Source organism: Emys orbicularis, chromosome 5, assembly GCF_028017835.1.
Source record: "Emys orbicularis isolate rEmyOrb1 chromosome 5, rEmyOrb1.hap1, whole genome shotgun sequence".
In the NCBI taxonomy this organism is placed as follows: Eukaryota; Metazoa; Chordata; order Testudines; family Emydidae; genus Emys; species Emys orbicularis.
The window spans coordinates 62237007-62254085 of NC_088687.1; the positions used below are offsets into that span (position 1 = coordinate 62237007).

Below are 17079 nucleotides of genomic sequence, written 5' to 3' on the forward strand. Positions count from 1 at the left end.
GTCAGAATGATGAGCTAAGATGATCTTAGTAGCTGCTTTTCTAAGGATGAGATAGGAACCATATGTGCATTAGGGAGGCCAGAGCAAGGGAAGCTGCAATAACCAAAACTAGAGATGATGAGGGTGTAGATGATGATGTTAGCTGACTGGACAGAAAAGAAAGGGTGGGTTGTAGAACTGTTATGAGGAAGAAGCAGTAAGATTTTATCACAGCCTGGATGTGTGGGCCTGGTGAAATGATGATGTCAAAAATAACAGAGCATAGAGGTAGTGGAGAGGACAGAGCTGGATTAGGGTATAGGCACTATAGGCCCATGTTTTAGTACCCAGCTACTGAGTCATGTGATTGCACCAGAATCCCAGTGTTCATTTAAAAAAAAAAAAAAAAGATTCTATCCCTCCTGATTGTGAAGGAAAATGAAAATGTGACTCAAGCTTATCTGATGCAGTGATGTGTGCCTGAGTCTGTAGATAGCATTAACACCGCATTGAGAAAGATAGTGTAGTTCACACCTCTCAGAGCTATTGTTTCAGTCTAACACTCACCTTTGTAGGGGACTCCATTCCCCCACCTAAGCAAATACGCCCTGGCTGCTGGAGTAAATGCTGGGGGACCCTGCTGCCACCCCGACTGTCCAGGTGGGAAAGGGGACTCCTAATGCTATCCTTATTGTTCCCGAGATTCAGAAGGGCCTGCTGTGAGTCTGAGGGGAGAAGGCCCTCTTGGGAAGGGAATGGTGGGCCATGGCTCTGGGAGAGGGTCATGAAGGTGGAGCCTCAAGGGACCCTGTATCATGGTGTGTGTGAATAGGGCAGTGGATTACCTAATCTGACCCTGAACAAGGAATTTGAAGGAAAGATCAGGAGATCAGATGGGGCTAGGTTATATTACAATTGACAAGACATCTGGGAGGAGATATTCAAATAACAGTCTAAAATATGTGATTGGATGGAAGGAGAAAGGTGAGGAGTGGAAGGGCATAACTGAGTCATTGACATAAAAGTGTTAGAAGAAGTTGCATACTACCTAGACAGAGTATAGGAGGGTAACTAAGACCATAGCCTGTGGCACAACCATGGAAAGTGGCAGACACTCTGGAGGAGACGTTGAAGGCTCAATTAATCAGAAAGGTAAGAGGAGAACCAGGTGAAAGCCAACGGAGCACTTGATTTTTAAGAAGTGACGTTTTGCTGTTTTTGGGTGAGGCTGCAGTATAGAACTTGAGATTTAGCCAGGAAGAGGTCGTTAGAGACTTGATGAGACCAAGGTGGTAGCATGAATAAAGGACCAAAAGGGCTTGGTATTATTGAGGACAAGGGAAAGGAAAGAGATTGGAGTGAGGCTGAGGGAGGTTAGGGGAATGGATAGGGCCAAGACGGCAGCGTGGGGTGTTAGACAGCAAATGAGAAACCTCTGTCAGGAGAAAGAAGGTGATAGAAGGAGAGTATGCTGGGAAGGGGTGAGAGGAGGAAGATCACAGTGAATTTTGTCAATTCTTTTCTCTGGAAACATCTGTAAGAGTGTGGGCAAGAGAAAAAAAAATTTCTATAGTGAACATGGGCCACAGCTGTGCTCCTAGTGTTTTTATTGATCTAAAAGCAGGACCAGGCTAAATGCAATGCAGATGCCTGTGAGATTTCTAAAAATGATTATATGTAAGTGAAGCAAATGTGTTTTTCCTGAAATGACACATTGATTTCCGCCCCCCCCCCCCCCCCCTCCCTGCTCTAAGCCTTTTTCTGGTTAGTTGTAAACAGCACAACATTCATTGTTTCTTCCTAGTCAGCTCCTCTTACTCCCCTACTTTCCCCTTCTTAAGAATGAAACACAATATCTTAAACAAACAGAACCTAAAGAGGCTAATCATTGGCTCACATTGTCCCCTGATACTGCAGTCCCGCCTCTTTGGCTTGTGCTGACAAGCTGTTTATGTTTTTGCAAGGCCACCCTTTAACTCAGCCGCCTGATGACCATAATGGGACCAATTGTCTGAATGCTGCAGGGAACTGAATCTCCTGATCACAGAGACTGTATTTCAGCCTCTGATGCTCCTGAATGGACATTATGGAACACTAGTAAGTAGGCTTCTAACTGTGCCATTATAGGTTTTATCATGGGGCTATGGATAATCCACATTTAGCAGAACTAGTAAGAAATTGCAATTCAGATGTGCAGTTGTTAAAATAAATTATATCCTTCTGTATGAAGTGAAAGAACAGCTGCTTTGTATTCAATGTCACAGCTACAAAGAACAGTCTATTTAATTTCAAATGAGAATGAGATCTTCCTGGATAAAACAGGGAGATAACAGGATGACGTTAACGGGATACAAGCTATTTAAACTTGCTTTGTGGTGTGTGTGTGTGGGGGGGGGGGTTTGGGGGGGGGTGTCAGTGTTTAAACTATATGGGGCTTAAGTTATCAGCATCTAGTTCTCTATCACACAAATTTACAATATTGTGGCAGTTTTTGTAGTCATAAATACAGGACTTCAGAAAAGTGTGAAAGAGTTAGATATGAGATACTGTAAAATTAATGCTCTGTAAAAGTGCTGAAAGGTGTTATATTCTAAGATATATTCCTACTAACTAAAAAAAGGATCCAGGCTCAGCAATTTTAATATTCTTTGCTGCCTGCTGTTATGAAATGTGCGCAGTTCCATGAAGCTGGAGACCTCAGAGTGGGGATGGGTTTAGCCTTCTGGATCCCCAAGTGTATCTTTTCTGGTTTTCAATATGCTAAAAAATAATCCTTAGCGCTTAGCCAATTCTTTACATCTTTAAAGTGTTCTGAAAAGATTAACTAGTTACTCCTAAAAAACCCTTGTGAGGTAAATATTCTCATCCCTTTAGAAATGAGTACAGACCAACACTCTCTGAACTTTGGACGAGCCTGCATCTGGATTTAAGTTTGTGGCTTGAACCCAATGTAAATGTAGAAAACTGAGACACAATGGGTATACGTCTACACAACATTTTGGGGTGAGCAGAAGCAAGCACCCAGCCTGGGTAGACAGACTTGGGCTAGCAGAGCTTGTGCTAGCGCTCTAAAAATAGCTGCATAGATAAAGCTTTGAAGTTGTGGCTTGAGCTGGAGGGGTTCTGAACCAAGCTACAGCATGAGCCATAACTCAAAGCGTTGCCTATACAGTTGTTTTTTGGAGCACTAGGTGAAGTGCACTAGCCTGAGTCTGAGAAGTTTACTCCCACTCACTCCAAAATGCTCTGTAGACACAGAGGTGCTGGAATGATTTGTATAGTGGGGGTGCTGAGAGCCATTGAACCAAACTGTAAACCCTGTATATAATGGAAACCACTTCAAGTCAGGGGGTGCAGCAGCCCCCCCCGCACCCCTAGTTCCAGCACCTATGTGTAAAGATACTCAAAGGTGCTAAGTGACTTTCCAAGGCCACACAGCAAGTCATTGCAAAAGCAAGTATTACAACTAAGGCTATGGCTACACTGGCGCTTTACAGCGCTGCAACTTTCTCGCTCAGGGGAGTGAAAAAACACACCCCTGAGCGCAGCAAGTTACAGCGCTGTAAAGCACCAGTGTAAACAGCACTGTAAGCTAATCCCCTCGTGGAGGTGGACCACACTCGCTGCCATGGGAGCGCTCCCGCAGCAGTGCTTTGAAGTTTCAAGTGTAGCCACGGCCTTAGACTGGCTCTCCGTCTGGTACTCAGTTCACTAGACTAGTCTCTCTCTTTTTTTTTTTTTTTTGCAAAGTCCCATCAGATAGCAGAATTTGAAGTGATGAGGAGTGAACCTCAGAGGTTGGGTTTAGTTAAGAGAAACACCCACATGTTTCGCTACTTATCCAAATGACACAAACTATTCAGATCTGCAGTGGGCTGGAAACCTCAGGAGAGCAGATTCCTGCAATATTTTTAGTGCTTCCTTTATCTGGTCTGGCTGGAAATATTCCATATGTCACACTGACAGCACTTAATACTTCCAGGATAGCCTTTCCTGCTGCCTTTTAGCTCTTCCTCTTTCAGTCACCACTTTGAAACTGGAAGTGCAGAGATCTGCAGAACAAAGATCAATTCAGGTTTTGGGTAAAAGGTTTCCAGGCAAGAAAGACTCTATTGTAAATTAATATGTTCACCATATTTAAAACTAACCTTTTTTTAAGCCAGAGGTCAGAAGTACTTTTACTTTGTTTGATTTAAATTATTATGAAGTTTGAGTCACAAACCAACCAGTATAAGGACGTTCTCAAGGAAGGCCGGGGGCCCAGTTCTCACTAGTATGGCCTGCAGTAAAGCTTTCCTAACTAGCCAGCTGAAAAGTCACCCAATGTGGGAGATTCCCTAGGGATTGTAGCATCAGCATATAGCCATCTTTGCCGTACTACTTGGATTCTGTGCCATGACAGCTTGACCATACCTCAGAATCAGGCCTGACACTTTTAGCTCAGGTTCTTCGTATTCTTCCATGTGGCATTTAAGATCACTCAATGCAAGGAGCTTGGGTTGTACAGGGTCATCTAAGCTTCAATATCTATGTAAAATAGTGGCTAAATTACTATTCATTTAATTAAATATAAACCCTTGTTTAAAATAAAAATTGTCAAAGTGTGGGCTACCATCTCATTTAGTATGTTTTAGCTGGATGTGATCTGATGTTCAAGAAACTAGGCTTTATTGTTGAAATGCTAAAGCAAATATTAACTCAGGTACATGGAATGAGCCATTATAATAGGCAAACCAATGCTAACTACAGAAATAAGGTGTTTCTATGTCAGGCCAGCTATTGTACGGCATAGGTCTTGTCTGATTCCATATAAGCAGTGCTTAGATATTGCAGCTTGAATAGCAGGCTTGATACAAATATGAAAATGGATTTTGTTGTTGTTGTGGACAAGTCAAAGCACCCTTGTCTTGCTTATTCCTAATAATATATAAGCTCATTGTATTGTGTCTGACTATTGAAAGAAATGATGTGTGTATCTGGATTGCCGCACATTATGGCTTGCTCAATAGGAGCTAATTGTACTTGTTTAAGTTACCTCAGTCTAAAGAGGCAGCAGATTAAAATGGATTTCTTTTTCTCTCCCTTACAGGGAGATAATTTTCCAGATATATTCAAAGAGATTGATAAATCAGAGCATTGCACCAACATCCGCCATAAAAAGAGCTGACCATGGTGTATCATATATCATCCTTAGATGATAGACACTCTGTGAAAACTGAGCCTGAAAATACCCTATAAAGCCTATAACTGTTATCAATCCAGCCTACAAAAGGGGAAAATGAGGTGCAGAGAAGTCTGCAGCAGAGCTGAGAGTAGAATCAAACTCTCCAGCCTCCAACGGCTGGGTCTGCCACAGACCTTTATTCTTCTGGTTCTGTATTTGCCTTTAAGTACATTTGCAAGGTAGCCGCTTTTTCTGTATTGTGAATAACTCAACAATTAATGGAGCGTATTAATGTGGGGTTAACAGTAACCCTGACTATTTAACTAATAGCCTTCTAAATATCCTTACCAATGCCTGAATACATAGTCTGCAAAGCTGAGTCTGATCTAATACATTTCCCCCTGGCCAGCTCTTGACAAAATGAATGTCAGACCAGCTCCCAGGCTTAGAAGCCATTTGCAGTACTCTTGGAAAATGATATTCTTGTGAAGAACAGGAGGCAAGTTTAAATTTGATTCGTTGGATCTGGAACTGGTGGCATGCTGAGCTCTCTCAATGTGCAGTGAAAGCAGGGATTTGAGGGTGCTCATCACCTTGCAGGAGCAGCCCCTTAACACATGCAGTGCAAGTGTTGATGGTTCATATTTTTAAACAAGACACTTCTATCCTTTTCCAGTTAAATTTAACATCTGACCTGGGTTGGGAGTGAAATACCTGACCTGCCCAGGTATCAAAGGGTCTCATCAAAATGACCGAGGATAATTGGAAAATTGACTTAATGAGCGACCCAGAGAACTTTGAGTGCCCAAAAGAAATTGTGAACTAAAAAAGTGACAGTCTAGGATTTCCCCAAATTTCATCCGGGACACATCAGCACTCACCTCTCTGCTTTCTTTGTGCGATGCAGCAAAGTAACTAGAGAAACATAGCATGAAGAGATTTTTTTAATGGAGGCTCTGGGATAGGGGAGATGAGGCTTGCACTCATGGGAACTTCTTCCAATTGTTTGCCTGGGGTGGAAAGAGGAGGCTAGTCCTAAAATAATAGTTTGTGTTGACATTGTATTTTACAACTGTACAAGCATTAACTAATTAAGCTTCACATCTCCCTGTAAGAACTGATATCCCCATTTTGTAGATGGGGGAAACTGAGAGAGACTGGTGAAGTGACCGCAAGTCAGTGACAGAGTTCCTGATTCTCACCCATCTGCTCATTTCTGCAGGCCATACTGTTTCTCTCACTATATTTTTTGTCAATGAGCTGAATCCTGCTTTCACACTGGGATTTATAGGTGTGGAAGGGATGCAAGTTCAGTCCCAATACACAACTAGCCATTGCTGAGCAAAGGAAATGTGCAGCTATATTGCACAGGATGTCAGGAATAGAATATGCTTAGGCCCTTTTATAATCCAACCACACTATCAAAAGGCACATTAGTAAATCAGGAGTTAAATATTGGTAGTGCAGTGACTGGAAAGACAGCCATTGTCCACCCGGCCCTAGTTCATAGTGCTGTACATTAGAATCAAGGAAAGGCAAATCGACTTGGAACTAACCTGAGCTTTCACTCAAATTCAGTGAAGTTTTGAAAGCCTTTGTCTAAAATGTTTTATTTGACCTGAATCTGCTTTTTTCAGCCTTTAGGATTGTCTAAAATTACTTTTCTTTTCTGGATCTATTTTCCTGGTTCCTAAATGGAAACAACACAGCAGACTTAGGAACATAGGAATTACTAAACTATACTGGGAATGGATGCTGCTGCCGATCAGATGGGACATATCTTTGCCAGTATAAAAAATCTAAAGGCCCCCTAAGCATATGAGCTTTTCTTTTTTTTAAAAGCACTGTGTGTAGTGATACAGCAAGAGCAAGTGGCCCCCCTTTAATTTACAGCCAGTTATGCTGCCACAAAAACAGAAGAGAGCGTTTCAAATTGGTATTCACTTTGGGCCTGATCTGAAATTGTTTGCTGGGCAAAAGTTTTTGAACAAAACTTCCCCCCTCACCCCTCCGAAAAAAGCAGATTCTGGTCAACAAAAACATTTTGCAGATTTGTGTCAAATTTGCTGAATTGTTTAGTGCGGGGAAAAAAATCAGAAACATTTAAATTACTCAATGCCATCATTTTGAATTTTGTTTCAATTTTATTTTTAAAAAGGTAAAAAACATCAAATGAAATGACATTTTGTCCAACCCAACACTTCTTTTTTTTTAAACTTTCTCATATTACCGAAAAATTTGAAAATCTTTTGTTTTGGGTTGACCCAAAACAATTTTTTTCTTTTCTTTTTTAAGTTCAGCCACGAAACTGAAAAATTGGCTATTCACACAGCTAAACTCCGGAGAGAGGCAGCAGGCTGTAGGGGGAAGGAGAGCAAAAGCGGTGTTATGTCATCTTTGCACTGCCTGAATTCTTGGCTCACATGGCCTCTGGCATAAGTTATAACAGTATGGGACTGCTCACACTTACAGCAGCCTCCCCAAGGCTGCCAGAACCTCCATAACACTGGCTGCTATGACTTCTCTCCCTCCTATCTTTAATTTGTCCTTCCTATCTGGCTGTGCTCTGGCATGCCCCCTATGCCAGGTATTCCAAAGCGGGGGAGGGCAGCAGGAGCACAAGGCCACTTCTATTGGCTATACACCGCTGCTGAGCTGGAGTAATTTTCCGCATGTCCCTCTATGACACCAGGACAGTTGACAGAGGCTAGGGTGGAACCAGAATCAGTCCTCTAGTGCTCTCAGTTCCTTTTTAAATCAGCATGTTGCAGGACTGTGCTCCATTAATGCAAATTATTGATAATCCATACAGTGTTAAACACACAATACAAGGAGCCAACTTCTTCTGTGTTTAAGCCAACAGAAATGGTGTAAAGTTAAAGTGCTTTTCTTTATTGTAACTTACCGACAGCCCACTCAGGTTCTCCTCTCAGAATTTCTGTACAAAGCAACTATCCCAATACCAGTCCCAGAAAGTAAAGTCTAGTCCCAGCATGGGTGATTCTAAACTAGGTAGGAAATTTTATGGATGCCTCTGTTTCTTCATCCAGAAAGGAGCTTTAAAATATTACCATCTCCTTCCTCCTTGCCTGGGAGCTGGGTCAGAGGTCAGGGGAAAGCAGCAATTTAATCTCCTAGAAGAAAATGTCCTTAATTGAGCAGCCAGCTCTCTGCATTCTCTCCTGGTTCCTAATGTTTGAAAGAATTATCAAACCTGTTTTCAGGTTTTCCCCCTTGTTGCTGTTATTTCCCTGTGTGGGTATTTGAGAAACACAGGCTGTATAATGCCCATTAAGTTGTAAGACTCATGCTACCATTTGCTACATGAAATCAAATAGCTATGGGGCTCCCTTCTGTGCTGAGGCTCCCAGAACCTGAAAACACATAGATCAAACCTGATTGCCCAGGTTCTCTAGGTGTTAGTCAAATGTTAAAGAATGTCTCAGTAATCTTATGGGCTGAAATTCTGCAGGTTTTATTCAGAAAAAAAATCCTTTAAAATCAACAGGAGTGCTGGCTGCTTACAGACTGCAACGTGTAACTCCAAGATAATATAATATCTTCTGCCATGTACTGTTCCAATTCTTTCACTTTTGTTTTGGAAACTCAACCCTCAGGCTGATCTACATTACAAAGTTAGATTGGCTTAACTACCTGTCTCAGGGCTGTGAAAAATTTCACACCCTGTGCAATGTAATTAAGCTGACCTAAGCCATTGTGTAGACATCACTAGGTCAATGCAAGTCTTTACTATACAACAGCGATGGAAGAACCCCTGATTGTCAATTCTTGAACATTATTCAACAAATAGTTTGTGAACAAATTTCAGCCTCTGAATTGAATGTGAATATTTGTTTTACTTTCTGTAAACACTCTTTCAAATAAAAAATTGAAAGTCTGTGGAAAAATAAAAAGCGTCGGGGACACTGAGGTGAATTTACAGGTTTTACTTGAACCTGTGTTAGTGAATAAAGTCTTAAAGTATTCGGCCTATTCTAGTGAGCACCACGCTGCCATGCAAATAATTGTTTTTCTTTGCTAACTATGAGAAGGTCAATTTAAAGGATAAATCATAATGTATGTAAAATGCCATTATTTTGGCAGGAAGAAAATAGTTTATCTGGTCTTTTATTTATGCTTCAAGTTTCCCTGTATGTAACTTTCCACAACTAATTCTCTCCTACCAGTGCATTAGTAAACACTTCCCATCTAATTCCGCCAGAAAACAGAAAGAAAGGCATGTTTGAGAGGAAAGAACCAGTAGAAAGTGAGGTGGGAAGGGAGTTTCCAAGGAAGGCCTAGACACTTGGGTGGAGGAGAGAGGGAGTGAGAAACCAAGCAGCAAGCCTATAGCATAGTGTAGGTTGCCAACCCTCCCGGAATCACACCCTATCTCCTGGAGGCTACTGAAGCCAAATCGTGAGATTTTAGGCGTTGAAAGTCTGGCAGCGCAGTGGGGTTAAGGCAGGCTCCGTGCCTGCCCTGGCCCTGCGCCACTCCCAGAAGTGGCTGGCATGTCCCTGCAGGCCCGGGGGAGGGGGCTCCCCAGCCCAGAGCCCTCACTCCCTCCCATACCCCAACCCCCTGTCCCAGCCCAGGGAGAGTGAGCGATGGAGAGAGGGGAGATGGAGTGAGTGGGGTGGAGCCTCGGAGAAGGGGCAGGGCAGGGCAAGGGTGTTTGGGTTTGTGTGATTAGACAGTTGGCAACCCTATATAGCAGTGTCCAGAGGAGAGGTACAGGTGGGGAGTAGATATGATCCAAGATCAGTCTGGAGGCGAGAGGTTCACCAATGGCTGACTTAGGCCTGGGTGGGGTAGAGAGAAACTATGGCCATGTCTACACTACAAAATGATGTCAAGGTAACTTACATCAGCATACTGCCACATTTATGTGCACCCTAGGCTCCTTGGGTCGGTGGTGCACCTCCTCACCAAGAATGCTTGTATCAATTGTATTCTCAGTGTTCGGCACTGTGGGATGGCTCCTGGAGGCCAGTAACAGTCCATGTGAGCAACGCAGTGTCTACACTGACACTGCATCAACCTGATAACGTTGACCGTATCTCTACACCTTTTGGAGCAGTAGTGTTACTAAATTGGCATATAGAGGCACTTACGTTGGTGGGAACCAAATTTAAGTGAAGATGCTTCCACAGCTAGGTCAACGCAAGGCAGCTTATGTTGACCTAACCATGCAGGGTAGGCCAGGCCTATGCCATATTGCATGCTGGGTTGTCAATGTGTGGTGTGATAGAGTTCTGGGGAGAAGGGAAAGAATGAGAGAAGCACTATTTTCCCCCCATAAAAATGGTGGCCTCCAAGCAGTAAAATAAGAGCTATCAAATAGACACTTGGGATTCAAAAAGTTTTTCTAAACCAGTATATTCTGGTTTTGAATATTAATGAGGCAATCTTTCATCACAGTTCTTTCTCTAGACAGCCTTTAATGTAAACACACTGGAGTCTTCCTTTAAGAGAACACACATAATAGGTATTGCTTAATCTTGAAAAAAGCCTAAACTAGCTATATTTTCCCAGTCTTCCTTGCAAGGGAAAAAAAAAATCTCAGCTGACACGACAGCTTCAGACTGAAAGGGTTGATTGCATTCACTTTAATGTCTCAATTAAAGTTTGAGACTTAAGGTGGGTAAGGTAATATCTTTTATATCTCTTACTGGACAATATTTCCTCTCCCACCTTGTCTGTCTTGTATCCTAGGCCCAATGCACCTATAATAACACTGCAAATGTCAATGAAAGTTTGTGAGACCATAAAAAGGGAAATCACTGAAAGTAACAATCATTGAACTTGCCCTATACCGTGACAACCAGGAAGATGCCCTGACTTGCCCAGCAAGCCATGCTGAAAGGAGTACTTCATCTTCTACCTACAAAATGAAACTCTTTCTGTCCTACAAATCACTGCAGCAGGATCAGGGCTTTTGACTGCACGAAAAATATCAGTGCTGAGAAAACTTAAATGAAGTCACTTTATTCCATTCATTCTCTAGTCAGCAATGGGATGATTCACAGCTGCCAACTATCTCCATTTACTTTTATTTAGGTAAAAGACTAACCATTTTTCAGCTCTACCCCTCCCAAAAAGCCCTTTAAGCTCAGTTTATGGCAGTGGCATTTAAAGTATGTTCTCATTTATAGCTTAATGGGGGGGGAGAACTGAACTAAACTAAAAGAGGAAAAGCTAAAATCCAGTCAGAGCCTCTTCTACATTTTGTGCAGATGGTTGGTGATTTCTTGGTGTCATAGTATCCAGATATGGTAGGGGTTTTTTTTTTGCTGGTTTTTAATTGCAATACATTTAAAGGAGACCTTGTTTTGTTTTTGTGGGGGCTGGGTTTTTTTAAAATGAAATGCATTTAAAGGTTGATTTTTTTTTTTTAATTTTAAAGGAAAAAAAGGGGGGAGGAGAAGGGAAATGGGCGTGTGCTCTTTTTGATTGCTTGTTTTCCCTAATGTTTAAAGATTGCCTGATTTTTGTTGTTGTTGTGTTTTGGTTTATTTTTAGATTTGATTGGTTTTTTTTACACTAGAAATCCATGTCTCATCTATATTAGAAAAGTTCATGGTGACTAGATGACTAGTGTAATTATAACATCACAAAAGATGGAAAGTTGAGCAAATGGGAGGGGGAATTTTTAGGCAGACTGTTTAAAGTGTTTTTGTTTTTGTTTGTTTTGTTTTTTTACTTGCAATGTCTAATTGATGCTTTGGAAGAAGGATGTTTCTGTTAAAGGTTTAACACTTGCCACTTCAATTAGGGTCTGAATACTGTATTCCTAATACACATTCTCTAATATCCTTTGCAGGTCTTCCAGAAAAACTAGACCAGACCTTACACTCCTCAGTTAAAAAACAAGCAAGGGGAAAACCCCACCTAAATTAAAAGCAACTATGCCACTTTATCCATCATAGAGTAGCAGAACTCCATTAAAAATCTTTTGCAGATTATATGTAAGCCCTAAAGTATCAGAAAATGTAGATAAGTACTCAAACTTTTGGACATATGTTAACTGAACCTTTGAGGGATTGATGATATGGGGTAATTTTTTGAAAAATGCATAAGTGATTCAGGCTTCTATTGACTTTGAACAGGATTTAGGTGCTCTTCAAAAATTTTACTACTTTGCCTTTCAGTAAAAGATACCCAGCCTAATAATTGCTAGCTGCTGGGCTAAATCCTAGGGTTCCTCCATAGACTTGAGGGAGAGTTTGCCTGACCAAGAAAGACCTCCAGGTTGACCCCCCAAACATTTAAAGGATGTAAGTAGATCAGTATTCACTTCCCCATTTGTAAATAATGAGCTATTTTTCCAAATTGCCAATCAGTCTGTCAGCAGATTAGCATTTTTTTTCTCTGGAAGGGTTGCTTATGTTGATGGGGTTGGGAGATTTGTTTACTGCTGCAGAGGGGAAAATGGGCCAACGCCTTATAAATTCATTCATGATTGTATTGGTCTGCTTTTGGAGGATGCCTATAGGAACATTTAGTCCTCTGCACTCACGAGATCATTTTGGAACAGCTCATGAAGCTGGCTGTTGCTTTTCAGTCTTTGTACCTTGGATTAGTTGCCAGGCCAGTACTTGGAGAATGCAAGCAAGGCAGGCAGTATGTTCCATCCAGCTTTAGCAGCAATTTTCAGCTTATGAAAAACAGATGACTTAATGCTCTGGAAGTGAAAGCGACTGACATAAGAACAGCTTTGACAGAAAATCCTGGGTTAAGAAGATTCAGCTCAAGCTAGATTGTTTTTCCTTTGTTTATTTTTGTTACATCATTGGTATGGCCCCAAAGACAATCCGACATACCATTTGGAAATACAAGGGAATGAAGTTTTAACTTTCAGATCTCTTCAGACTGCAGAGCTACAGGAATAAATGAAGTGAGGAGGGAGAGGGAAACTAAAAGCCTTTCCTGTGGTTTCCTTGCTCAGCTGACAGCCATTTAAAAAAAGGAGAGGTAGCAACAGCCCTCTCCCATTGTCTTTCTAAATACTGTAAGTTCTTTCACAATTGCTTGCTACTATCCTTGTGTTAATTTGCACTCAGGTATTTTCTGGAAGTGGTGAGAATCCACTCTTGGTTGCTGTGACTTTTGTCAGGGATTCTGCTGTGTGAGTGAGAGAGAAAAAATCAGCTTGTGTTGTTTCTCCTCTTTTGGGGCATTGTAGACAGTTAAGTATTGGCAGTTTGACACCCCTTTTGTTGTTGGGCATGTCAATATGATTTTGGAAGCTTAGGTGCTGTTATCCTTCCTGGCAGAACCTTTGCTGCATTTGTGCAGAAACTGTTTGAGACTTGGCAAAAAGACAACAGCGAATGTTTTGACCAACTATGTGTGTCGAGTGCTGGAAGAGTGAGCTTTTCAAAGAGAGATTGTGTGATGCTGCATAAACAGGACGTGACAAGGAAAACAAATGTTTTCTGCTACTTAATGTTAAAAGAAAAAAACTGAAGCGAAGCCCAGGAGCTTCCATGTGAAACAAATGCAAAGCCATTTATTCAACAAAAGAACATGACTCTGCACACTTGACAGGACAATATCAAGGTACACTTAGGAATTTTAAAAATAGTTCTCCCCTCTTTCTTACCCCCCCAAACACCTGTTGTTGTTTAACCCTTGGAAGCTTGGAACTAAATTCCATTGCCTTACCAATTGTTCTTCATACAGACTCAGGCTAGTTTCTCATTGCAAGGTTAACAACTGCTGCTTGTCTGCTGATACTGATGGATCGGGATTATTTTTTATTATTTCTCTTGCTCATACAGTGCACAAGGAGCTTCAGATAATTTGTGGATAGATATAAGAGAGACCAAGGTCATGTAACAATTCTGGGCCTTATCAATTTAGATATTGTACCCTTGAATCTGATGCTTCCTAATATGAAACAACCCAACTTCCCGCTCCCAAACCTTTTATCCGTGAAATATGCTCCAATATCAGCTTGTGAAACAAGGAAAGCCTTAGCTTTGAGGTCAAACTTTCAACAGGCGCAGCAGGCAAAAACCATGTACAGGTATACTGAACTTTCTGTGGGCAAATCAGAAGACTGAAGTGAAGATTATAACATAGTCGCTAAATAAATACTTAACGGGATCTGTGGGGCTGGGGGATGCCCTATAGTACTACAGGGGGAGATGTAGTGGGCACTGTTGGAACCTTTCCAGATCCTGCTTCAAAAGAAAGGGGGAGGGGAGATCCTTTCCTCTCCCACTGAAGATTCTGGAATGTGGAATTTGAGGCAGTGGGCTACCTTTTGGGTAACCCCTTGAAGAGCTGAGAAGATAGTGTTGGCATCTCTCATAATTTTATCATGGGTCTCATAATAGTTGGCATTTTTCTTAAAGTCCCAGTTCCTGGAGTCCAGTGATTTGTATGGGAATCTCAACATATATAAATGAAAGCTTCTAACCCTTGTGGTTGTGGGGAAGAGCTTGAAAACATTAACCCTAATGTCTTAAAAAATCAGAGGCAAATGAAAAGAACCCAAAATGTATTATGATTTTTTTTTAACTCATTATTTTTAAGCCAGTGTTGTGTGGTTTTTTTTTGGGGGGGGGGGGGGAGAGACTAATTCATAGTGTGTGTTTTCTGTTTCTTTGTTTGTTTGTTTTTAATTCCTGGGGTTGGGAACACTGAGAAGAGAGCATCCAGCTACTGCTGAATACATTGGGAGAAGGTGGGGTAGAAGTCCATCTGGACTCCTGCACCAAGCTCGAGGATGGCTAATGATAAAGAATTGCAGGTCCTCTTTTCTGGGAGCATATGGCTGATTTTCCCTCCCCCCACCCCCAAAATTGTCAGGATCAGGTCTACTCCAAACCCCCTAAGATGCACTGAAGCATTCATTGAACCCCAGACCTTTTCATAAACTTCAGCAAGTTTGGGGTTTATGACAAAACCCACTGCATTCTGTCTGGTTCTGGCCTATGTTATGGGTGGTCCTCACAGCTGTTTTTAAATGGAATTTTTAAACCATGATATTTGATGCTATATTCATGTGCCCTGTACTCATTTACTGATGAGAATTGGTGGTGGCTAAATAGTTTTGTTCTAAATATCAACTTTTTAAATGGAAATTCTTTTCCATGAACCAACCATATTGCATTAATTCAGAAAGCTTATAGTTAACTGACATTAAACAGCTTTTAGTTAAGGCCTGACTTTCAGGTGTACTAGCCATTTGTGCATGCTGCCTAGCTGTGAATGCTGTGTGAATTTTCTGCGCACAGCTGCATGTGCATAATTTTGAAAATCAAATTCTTAAATGCCAAAAAATTACTAATTTTCTGTACTAATTTTCTGCTCTAAACAGCACTTGCTGTAATTTTTGTGCAAGTATTTTTCACTTGTTCAGTTAATACACTATATAGTTGTGTGTTTGCAGGCTGCTTGCATGGTTTTATAGACAACAGTGCTGGGGAACAGTAACTTGAGCAGACTGGAGTGATGGCTTCACAATTTTAGTACTAAAAAAAAAAAAAAGTGAAGGCACCAACAGAGAGTGTTTGTGTCTTCGAGGGGCAACTAACATAATGCTCTTCTTCCCTTTCTAAGGCTTAATCTTGTTCGATCCACCATTTAACCCCTGGTTGTCTGGTTGCCTACCAAGCAGATCTGGTAGGAAAAATGGGTTGTAGGTTTTGGTCTTACCTGGGTGAACCTGGCCAAGCTGTCTGGGCGTATTCCAGACATGGGGAGGAGGAATACTCCTGGTCTAGTGATCTCATTTTTTAGCTTGAAGATTGAATTGTTTCTGGATCATCAGTGCTTAAAATTATCGCAAAGACATACTGGGTATGTCCTTGCCTGATCAGGAAATTTTGTTAATTCATAACAAATTTCTGACTCAGTGGCTTATGTAAATATATTTCTGTTACTACCGATTCCTTCTTGGGAAATAATGAGTAAAATGAACCACTTCAGTCCAGGGTGTCCTAACTCTGAGAACAGTGTCATGTGTTCCCCCATGAAAGCTGAAATTTGTCCAGCTGCATGGGACTTTAAATATATACTGTTTTGGGTAAACATGCTATATTGTGTCTTGCACAAAAACAAATACTTGGTATAGTAAATTAGGATTTGTCCTTGAGCCTAATTTAAAAGGACTGTGCTTAATCATTCACCAAGTATATCAGCTCTTCAAAATAAAATATGCCTAACCTTGGGAAATTAATGCAGCTGATTAGCACTATTTGCTTATGTATCTACAGCAGCAAAATTATACAGATTTGTCAGAGCAGTAAAAAGGGACATAGAGTTATTAGGGCCCAGAACTTAATTTACCTTTTAAAATGATTATATTGTGGTGGGGATTAGTTCTTCTGGTTTAAATATTTTTTAGGGAACATGCAGCACTCCATAATAAATGTAAATAGCCACTAATATTGATGGATCTACATATGAACTCTAAATTCTAGTCTCTTATGCTTTGCTGGCCGTTTGGCAGAAATTAGATATACTATTTCCAGACAAAGTCCTAATAATACCAAGCTCTCCATTACTAGATCTCAAAGTGATGTGCATATTCCTACTGCATTATTAATGATGTTTGTGCATAAACAAGGAAGCAAGAAACATGAAGACATGATGGTTCATTCTATAGAATCACTGGAACCAGATCAATGTTTGCTAAAGGGAAGAAAAATAAAAAAGGAATTAAAGTTCACTTTCATGATTCTAAGAAAAATGACACATAATGAAGGGAAAATAGGTCAGCTAAATACAATTTTTTAAGATATAAAACTTGATCGTATCCTATTTAAAGCCTTCCATGTGCTTAATTTTTATCCTGTAATGCTTAATATGTTGAATTAACAATGTTTAATTATGCTTCTCTAGTTAGAATTGAGGCAACCCTGTTATTTATTTTAGACAAGCCATACATGGAGTGGAGAAGCATTTAGTCAGTGAACTGG

General features: G+C 40.9%; 1 protein-coding gene across 4 annotated transcripts in view; it reads left to right on the top strand.

The window, feature by feature from the left end:
- The first annotated feature begins 1921 nt into the window (after positions 1 to 1921).
- Positions 1922 to 17079, top strand: part of TRIM2 (tripartite motif containing 2) — a 92063-nt gene continuing 76905 nt past the window's right edge. For 2 of the 4 annotated variants that reach the window (XM_065404559.1, XM_065404561.1), the window contains exon 1: positions 1922 to 2076. The gene's annotated coding sequence lies outside the window, so the exon portion shown is untranslated. Of the gene's footprint in view, positions 2077 to 13050; positions 13158 to 17079 lie in introns of those variants that run through there. The other 2 variants (XM_065404560.1, XM_065404563.1) reach the window with 1 other exon arrangement.